Source organism: Littorina saxatilis, linkage group LG3 (assembly GCF_037325665.1).
Source record: "Littorina saxatilis isolate snail1 linkage group LG3, US_GU_Lsax_2.0, whole genome shotgun sequence".
Classification (NCBI taxonomy): domain Eukaryota; kingdom Metazoa; phylum Mollusca; class Gastropoda; order Littorinimorpha; family Littorinidae; genus Littorina; species Littorina saxatilis.
Genome location: NC_090247.1, coordinates 52687110 through 52697493, shown reverse-complemented (window position 1 = coordinate 52697493; position 10384 = coordinate 52687110). Strand labels below are relative to the sequence as shown.

Genomic DNA, 10384 nt, shown 5'->3' with positions numbered 1-10384 from the left:
CATGTACACTACATTGGGGTGTGCACGTTAAAGATCCCACGATTGACAAAAGGGTCTTTCCTGGCAAAATTGTATAGGCATAGATAAAAATGTCCACCAAAATACCCGTGTGACTTGGAATAATAGGCCGTGAAAAGTAGGATATGCGCCGAAATGGCTGCGATCTGCTGGCCGATGTGAATGCGTGATGTATTGTGTAAAAAAATTCCATCTCACACGGCATAAATAAATCCCTGCGCCTTGAATATGTGCGCAATATAAATTGCATAAAATTAAAATAAAAAATAAAAATAAATCCCTGCGCTTGGAACTGTACCCACGGAATACGCGCGATATAAGCCTCATATATTGATATATATATTGATATTGATATTGATTTGAAGTTAGAGAACAAACACATACACACACACACTTTTAGATTTGAAGGCACATTTTTAAATGGAACTCGAACAATTGAATTATTTGTGTAGTTTGGAAATATGAATTAGATACTAATGTGTGTGCTCCAGTAATTATAACCGTTTTTAAAGGAGCCAGAAACCTTCCACAGTTGAGAAAGTTAAAATAAAGTGCTAAATTTTAAAATACATATGATCAGTGTGTTCAAATTCACTGCACGTACTGCACTTGTTCTTGAAAGTTATAAAAAAAAAGCTGAAAAGCAGAAAATTATTCGTAATCAAAGTATCCATTTATGTGAAACCAATGTTTATCGTCTTTTCCTCAGTAAAGACCCAGACTTGTAAATATACACATATTCAGAACTGTATACATCCATGCAAATTACTTGTCGTAACAACACAATCATGATACGTACGTACCTTATCAAAGAGTGAAAAGTTGCCTTTATGTCTCATTTTGTTAACTTGTGTAGTAGAATTAAAAAGTGTATGCTTGAAATGTAAACATTGAGATTTGTTTTTTTATTATGATTTATAAAAAGTAATATTATTTATTTTTGTTTGGACTTTTTCCGTTCTGCGACAGCACCGAGACACTTGTTTTCAGATGTTAACGGACAGTTTTAATCATTGCCTTGTTTTTTTTAATGGGTTATGATCATTTTCTGGACTGTCTGCATGCAGTGTTATGAAGAGCATAGAGAGTGTGCATTTTGTTCTGTGTTGGTTCTTTTTGATTGAGCAAAGACTACTTTATCTTGTCGACCCCCACATCACATGATTGAAGATTGTATGAAAGTAATTCTTCTTAATTTTGAATCTGAGGAGAGCAGCGGTCATTATGTTGCTTTGACAACAAAACAAAAAAACATAAGTGAATAAAAAGAACAGATGTTCATGTACTCTTGTTTTAGACACACACAAAAATCTGTTTATATTATTTTATTTGCACATGTGAAATGCAGAACATCTAATTTTCTGCAAAACTAAAACTGAAAAGTAACAAAACACTCAAACACAAGCTGGTTTTGTTTTGACTGACAATATCTTTTTGGTCATGGTGTAAGCATCTGAGTGTGTGTGTATGTGTGTGCATGTGTGTGAGCTATGTAAAAGGTTCTTGTTACTATGTATACTTTTTTCATTCATTTACAAGTTCTGTATTTGTATACCCTGTCCTGGTTCTTCAGTTCAAATTAGTCAAACATACTCTAGTGACCCAGTTTTGTACTGTACAATTTTGCAAAGTTTATCAAAACAAATATTGTATCATATAGCTATTCTGATGAACACGTGGGGGAATTCGGGGGCTGTGATTGGATGGTCTCTTCCGATCATCAAAGCATAATGCTACGGAAGTCGGCCATTTTTCTCAATATCCAAAAGCATATTTCAATTGTCAATAAGAAAGACGCATGGTTCCGGTTTCTTCCACGTGTAAAAAGTACACGCATACCTCGCCAGGTTTGTTTCTGTGACTAGTCGACAGACGATGCCATTTGCTTTGTGTGTGTTTTTGTTGTTGCTTACTGTACATGACATACATTACGTGTAAAATCCAGTTCTTTAACCTTGCAAATTTCCAGAAGCTGCAATCTGAAGCGACCTATCTCTGATTCTAGCAGACGATCTGATTCATCTCTCCAATGTTTAACACAAAATCAGCAAACTCTCCTGTCACATAGAACGTCCATTGTATAGTGCAATGTTGAAATGAAGTTACCAGTCTGAAACATTTAGTCGTTTCTTCTGAGACAATCCTTGTTCTCTTATCATCTACAGATTTACCGCAGTCTTCACCACGCGAATTCCCAACAGAAGTCAGACTTTCGAACATACAATATACGTAGGTAAGCATGATACGTCATGACGTCATATGATTCCTAGCAAATTGACGTAATGCTAAACATCCGGTTATCTCGAGTTTTCTCCGTAATACATGTCCGTGGGTTTTTCAATGTTCGGTTATTTCCGTGGCTTCATCATCATGCGGAAAGGGAACTGTCGTCTGCAATCAACGACATGGGCCATTCTGGTACTTGTTGCTGACAAAAACATGATTTTAACACAGAATTTAATGTCAGAATAGCTATATAAACGCTATTGTGTTTTCATCGTAGCAATAGGGTCCGATATTTAGACTCGAACAAGTATAATGCGACTCGTCTTCGACTCGTCGGCATTATACTTGTCTCGTCTAAATATCGGGCCCTATTGCTACGCTGAAAACACAATAGCTGGTAATAAACGCTATTGTGTTTTCATCGTAGCAATAGGGTCCGATATTTAGACTCGAACAAGTATAATGCGACTCATCGGCATTATACTTGTCTAAATATCGGACTCTATTGCTACGATGAAAACACAATCGCTGTTAATAAAAAAAATGTCACACTTCTTGTATGTTTCAATGTTATATTGTTTTGTAAGCATGGCAAAGATAGGACAGTTTACAATCCCATGAAAACCAGCTTTTTGGACCACAACAGATATTCTGACAAAATCATGTCTTTTGAGAGATGGAGTCTTAAAATGAAGGTAAATTTATAAACGTTCTAAACAAAAGAGCTGAGAAAGCAAGGTCTTAAAAAGGGGGAATAGTTCCGCTGAAATTAAGAAATATTAAACAGAAACATTTTTAGCGGAAATTTCTATCAGTACCAAAGTCATGTACAAAACATATACAGATATGGTGTACTAATTTCAGAATTATATACGCACATGCGATGCATTGTTCCCTGAACTTAGGGACCTGAAGTGAAAAAATACAGTACTTTTAAGTGCTTATGAAGAGATTGCAGTAAATCTGTTCAGATTTATTTGATGTTCACTAAAACTAAGTATCAAAACAAAACAAAACAAAACAAGTCGCGTAAGGCGAAATTACTACATTTAGTCAAGCTGTGGAACTCACAGAATGAAACTGAACGTAGTCCGCCGCTAGTGCAAAAGGCAGTGAAAGTGACGAGCCTGTTTGGCGCGGCAGCGGTTGCGCTGTGCTTCATAGCACGCTTTACTGTACCTCTCTTCGTTTTAACTTTCTGAGCGTGTTTTTAATCCAAACATATCATATCTATATGTTTTTGGAATCAGGAACCGACAAGGAATAAGATGAAATTGTTTTTAAATCGATTTCGGAAATTTAATTTTGATCATATTTTTTATATTTTTTTATTTTCAGAGCTTGTTTTTCATCCAAATATAACATATTTATATGTTTTTGGAATCAGAACATGATAAAGAATAAGATTAACGTAAATTTGGATCGTTTTATAAAAACCAATTTTTTTTTACAATTTTCAGATTTTTAATGACCAAAGTCATTAATCAATTTTTAAGCCACCAAGCTGAAATGCAATACCGAAGTCCGGCCTTCGTCGAAGACTGCTTGGCCAAAATTTCAATCAATTTGATTGAAAAATGAGGGTGTGACAGTGCCGCCTCAACTTTTACAAAAAGCCGGATATGACGTCATCAAAGACATTTATCGAAAAAAAGAAAAAACCGTCCGGGGATATCATACCCAGGAACTCTCATGTCAAATTTCATAAAGATCGGTCCAGTAGTTTAGTCTGAATCGCTCTACACACACACACACACGCACACACACACACACATACACCACGACCCTCGTCTCGATTCCCCCCTCGATGTTAAAACATTTAGTCATAACTTGACTAAATGTAAAAATCTGTGAGAGTTACAGAAACACAGGAAGTTTGTCAAGGAATGATTTGTTCATACACTGTGCATGTCACACTGTACAAACACTGTGCATGTCACACTGTACAAACACTGTGCATGTCACACTGTACAAACACTGTGCATGTCACACTGTACAAACACTGTGCATGTCACACTGTACAAACACTGTGCATGTCATACTGTACAAATATGTAGAGGTTACATGCCGAGTCTCAGTGATTATTAAAAATAATGGTCGAAGTTAGCAGATCATATAAAATGCGAGCTTTAGCATCATCTCTCGTCTCCGATTATCATGATCGTATTTTGATACTTTGACGAGACAAACCCAATGCTGGTGTGTCGAAGAAGACAGCCACAGCGGGCTTGTTCGAATCAAAGTATCACACCATATCCTCAGCGTATTACCAATACCTTGTCCCAATATAGACCAGTTGGTCTAAGAGGACGTTAAACCCTAATAGTCAGTCAGTCTTAAAATGTAAGAAAGCGGGGTGTTGAAAGAGCGGTCGAGAGTGTCATGGATGGTTCCACTGTAACTGATAACTCAGATGTACACACAAGCATCAACATGGTAACTCTTTGGGTGTACATATGATCTTTGTGTTTTTGATGATCATGCACTGTTTTGAACTTGTATCATCTGCACAACTGATATGAATCACAGACTGTGTTAGATGTTGTTCAACAATAACTTTTTTGTCCTCAATGTTTCGTCTCTTTTCACCACATCTGTACATACGTTTAATCGTCTCCCTTGTTTTGTATGTCAGGTTTAGCTCAACTCAGTAATTGCACTATATTCAGGGATGGGCGTAAGCTTAGTGAAAGATTGAGAGGTATTTTTTAGGATGGACCTTTACTTTAAAAACGTTTCAAGTTCAGAATGCATATAATTATTGAGATGTTTTTTCACACACATTGAAAGTATTTTTGCAAACAGATTTTTGTTAAAAATAAAAAAATCTTTTTTTATATAACCCTGCGACTGTTTGGATATGATTTTGACATGAAAATGCTTTGTATAATTTTAAGAACACTATGGGAAGGATATGTCGTTTTTGAGAAGCTTTGTTAATCAATTGCTTGGGAGCACAAATAAAACCAGTGAAAACAAGAGAGAGGCCGAAAGTAGACGAATAGTCCGGAAGTAACTTGGGTTGGGTTTTAATAGATTGCGGAAGAGTTGTTTTCCCTTGTTTTTCCTTGCTTTTCCACAGAACTACTGAGGCAACCTACACGTGATATTGTAGGCGTGCCTCAATGTTTTGTAATCAAACAAGAGAAAGCAACTCTTCCAAAATGCATACAAAACGTGACAAGAGTTATTTCCGAACATTGTCTGCAAATGAACATCACACTCATTATGCATACAGTGGTTTTTGGAGCTGATGAGTGACTATGTATGCTGTTGTAGGCTATGGTGTACCATCTCGAGTCAAGGTTGTTATTGTTGTGTACATGATAATAGTTTAATATTTAATGACTTTTTATTTTGATATTGACATAGTGAGTCACATTGTGTAGTATGCACAAAAATATGTTGAGTTCTCAGGGTCTGCTTAGTTTTAGTAACTTGAATTACCACCTGTTAATTTTATAGTGTGTTGTCTAAATGGATGTATGTTTTTTGTGTGTTGTTTTTATTTTATTTTTATTTTTTTAATTTTTTTTAATGTGGTCATGTAGCTTCTTCTTCTTCTTCTTGGCGTTCGCAGAGGTTACACGATCAGTCCAGCACTGGTGATAAATGTTGTCGTTTTCTCCAACTCCTGTTGACTGCCATATTGTTTGGTCTGCAAGGGAGTTGGTGACGGCCACACTTCTTTTCGTTCCTCATCTAGTAAGGGACATCGCTGTAAGATGTGTCATGTAGCTAAGTCAACCTCATTCTTTTTCAGTGATAAAATTGAAGAATCAGATTCTTATTAAAGCACAGCGATCTTTCTGAAGGTACAAAGCCCTACAACGTTAGAAACACAATTCACAAACAAGTATATAATGCTGCGAGAGTTTCACTCATGCAATTTGAGATTTAACTGTGCACTTCACTCAGAAACTTCCGAACCCAGGAAAGGTAGCCATATGGCTTATCTGACAGTTTCAGCAACTTACAAAGGTATTAGAGAGAGTAAACCATTCGTGGTTAACGTTGACTCAGCCTTAAGCCACATTGTGGCATTGCGCAATACAATGTGGGTGGTAAAGGGAATTGAGAGGAGTAACGGCCAATTGCAATCTCCCTCCACTGCAAGTTGTACGGAGGAAAGGATTAGACCTGGAGAAGACCGCAACATTCGTCTCGCTGTCCGGCCTGACTTCTTCTTCTTCTGCGTTCGTGGGCTGAAACTCCCACGTACACTCGTGTTTTTGCACGAGTGGAATTTTACGTGTATGACCGTTTTTACCCCGCCATTTAGGCAGCCATATGCCGCTTTCGGAGGAAGCATGCTGGGTATTTTCGTGTTTCTATAACCCACCGAACTCTGACATGGATTACAGGATCTTTTTCGTGCGCACTTGGTCTTGTGCTTGCGTGTACACACGAAGGGGGATAAGCCACTAGCAGGTCTGCACATAAGTTGACCTGGGAGATCGGAAAAATCTCCACACTTAACCCACCAGGCGGCCGCGGCCGGGATTCGAACCCTCGACCTTCCGCTTTGGAGGCCGACGTCTTACCACCACGCCACAGCGCCCGTCGTCCGGCCTGACAATATAAGTGTGATCGACAAGAATTAAGAAGAAGAAGAGGAGTAACGATAATGTAATATGTGTGAGGGGAAACATGTCACATATTTGTGAAAAGTACTTGAATGGAAGCTGACTGTGTAAGGAAAATAAGAGCCGAACTGTCAAGGGACGTTGCATAAGTTGCGCAACCAAGTCAAGCCGTTAAGTTGACGTTAACCACGAGTGGCTTAAGAATCCTCTATTATTTCACTTCAGATCCGGGCGGGGATGTAGCTCAGTCGGTAGCGCGCTGGATTTGTATCCAGTTGGCCGCTGTCAGCATGAGTTCGTCCCCACGTTCGGCGAGAGATTTATTTCTCAGAGTCAACTTTGTGTGCAGACTCTCCTCGGTGTCCGAACACCCCCGTGTGTACACGCAAGCACAAGAGCAAGTGCGCACGAAAAAGATCCTGTAATCCATGTCAGAGTTCGGTGGGTTATAGAAACACGAAAATACCCAGCATGCTTCCTCCGAAAGCGGCGTATGGCTGCCTAAATGGCGGGGTAAAAACGGTCATACACGTAAAAGCCGTGGGAGTTTCAGCCCATGAACGAACAAACAAACTTCAGATCCCACGATAGGTAGCCCAAGTTTATCTCGCAGTTTCAGCAACTTACACAAATCAGGTATAATTATTATTGTAGCACTGCACTTTTCGGTTTGAGTTTTTGTTCTTTGTTTATGCTGTGGTGTTTATTTTATGTTTTTAATAATATCTGTTCCTTCAAACACTTATTCAGGTATACGATTGAAGTTTGGTGTACAATACTGTTGAATATTCACCCCTGTTATATGTACGCTTCTATATGAAATTATTCTACATGTACCATAAAAAGAGACTTCAACATTTAAAAAAGATATGTATTGTAATGAGCATAGAATATACAGAATGTCTGGTAGGCACAACATTCAGGGGGGGGGGGGGGGGGGCATTATCAATAATATAGGGTTCACAGATGGTATCAATTGTAAACAAAACATGAATTGTTGACTTTTTGTGCATGGAAATTTCACTCTTGTGATGTGTGAAGACTCAGCATTTTGTTACCCAGCGGATGAGTGTGAATCATCGAGCCATGACACTGTTTTCATATCATGTTGGAATGTGAATTTTTTACACACTTAAGGTAGAACCCAATTCCTGTAATTTAGAATTATGCAGAAAAATAAAATGGTTCTGATTCTTTAAGAGTCAGGTTGGAATGTGAATTTTGTGTTTGTCACATGCATGGAGCCAAATCCTTTCAAAATTATAGAACTCCACAAAAAATAAAACAGTTACATTTTTTGCAAGATACTGTTGGAATGTGAATTTTATGCAGTTTGTTATATATATATGAAGTCTTATATCGTGCGCCTATCTCCAGACTCGGCTCAAGGCGCAGGGATCTCATTGGGCAGAACTCTTTTAAAATAAATTCCCTTACGTGGAATTCTGCACAAGATAACACAGTAGAGATTTTTAAACCCAATTTCTGTTTAAGAAATATAGCTGCATGGTGATCCTTTTGTTCGGGCAAGTACTTTGTATCAAAGCATTTCTTCAGTGTTTAGAAAAAAATACTTTTTGCATTGTCAGCATTTGGTAAATCATTGTTTCTGGTCAGTTTACTCCACTCTCATTGATGATTTCTTTGTAACACAAATCTGTTTTGTTTTCTAACTGGTGATCTGTGATATTGCATATGTACTTGTCAGTGTTGATCTATTGCACAGGCAGAAAACTACCCCCCGCGGGTTAGGGGGAAGAATTTACCCGATGTTCCCCAGCATGTCGTAAGAGGCGAGTAACAGATTCTGTTTCTCCTTTTACCCTTGTTAAGTGTTTCTTGTATAGAATATAGTCAATGTTTGTAAAGATTTTAGTCAAGCAGTATGTAAGAAATGTTAAGTCCTTTGTACTGGAAACTTGCATTCTTCCAGTAAGGTAATATATTGTACTACGTTGCAAGCCCCTGGAGCAATTTTTTGATTAGTGCTTTTGTGAACAAGAAACAATTAACAAGTGGCTCTATCCCATCCCCCCCCCCCCCCCCCCCCCTTTCCCCGTCGCGATATAACCTTGATGGATGTACCCTTCAATAACCGTTAATGTAATCATTGAAAATACCTGGATTGGTCAACATGACTATAATGGATTGATTTTACAATTACAACCATTTGTTAGGAAAACACTTGTTAGAAAAAAACAACTTAGTAGCTAATTAATTTGATTGAGATCAGGATAATTCATGACCACATGTAGTTCGGTACAAGACAGAATTACTTGATGTACAAAGGTAAGAGAATCTCACCCGTTGTAACTGTAAAATTCAGTGAACAATTTTCATGCCTGAAATTGCTGTTATTTCATGTTCTGTGTGAAAATCGTCCTGCTTCATCACGCCCCTTGTCTGCAATTGTTTCAACCTTTTGCTTTCAGGTTTTTGTGAAAAGACTTTACGCTCTTGATGCAATTTTGTCAAAACGTAGATAGTTAGATACGTCCTTGTCATGAAAATTGTAATCTCCGGTAGCAGCTTTACAAATTCAGCCTTAACGTAAGAAAGTGATAGAAACTGCAAAAATAGTAACAGGAATGGAAGGCCAATCCTTTTTTCTTAAAATGTATTTGTTTGGGAGACCTTTTACTTATGCATGTCCCCCCCCCCCCTTTCTTTTCTCCTTATAGTTTTGCCTTGACTGCTGGATTTAATAACTATATAGTTCAGTGATTGACTGAATAAAACAAGTACTTTGAATGCTCTGACTGTTTTCTATCAGAAGTTATTGTCTGGTTTTCCTAAAGAATAGTTTTGTGTTATCTTTACAATATTAAGCCTTCATAATGTACAGGTTAGTATGTGAGCTACCTGTGTTTCTTAGCGCAGTACTTGACAAATTCAAATCCTGTGATCGAATCATTTTAAATGCATTTCATTTTCCTGGAATATTATTACAACTTTTGTTCTCTTTCTTTCTTTTTTTAAAAACTTAAGCTTAAAGCAGTGACAAAAGAAATGCTAATTATCATGTCATTTTCATTGATGTTGAAATCATTTTGTTTTTTCATCCTACAATCTAATACTGTGTTGTTTGTCATAGTCTTGCAGAATCAGCAAATCCCGTCATCTTGTTGGTATATTTCTTGTTATGTACACTTGACCACTTGTTTTTCAGTAAATTAAACACTCGCAATAGAAGTATGTTTGTTAATCATTTGGCGTGATGGCATATCTGTGTGTGTCTGTGTGTGAAAGCACAATTTCTGTATCTCAAGTTCTGTTCAGAACAAAGGCATGTAATGTAGTGTGACATAATGTCACTTGGTTTAAAAGCAAACAACTCACACACAAAAAAACCAGTTGCGTCAATCTATATCAAAACGTTCAGTCAACCTGTTGGCCTGAAACTTAAAGATCGACTCTGGAAACCCATGGAGACCACGTACTAAAACCTGGCTAGTGGAAACCGATTAACTATGGCAGGTCAAGCTGATCTTGGCAAAGCATGCCCACATTAGCACTGATTTGCAAACACTAGTTGATTTTGTTTAATTCTGAAC

General features: G+C 37.6%; 1 protein-coding gene across 2 annotated transcripts in view; it reads left to right on the top strand.

Moving 5' to 3' along the window:
- LOC138962637 (cytochrome b5 reductase 4-like) overlaps positions 1 to 6811 on the top strand; it is a 97914-nt gene extending 91103 nt beyond the window's left edge. For both annotated transcript variants that reach the window (XM_070334536.1, XM_070334535.1), the window contains exon 16: positions 1 to 6811. This exon is cut by the window's left edge and continues 633 nt beyond it. The gene's annotated coding sequence lies outside the window, so the exon portion shown is untranslated.
- The last annotated feature ends 3573 nt before the right edge of the window (positions 6812 to 10384 follow it).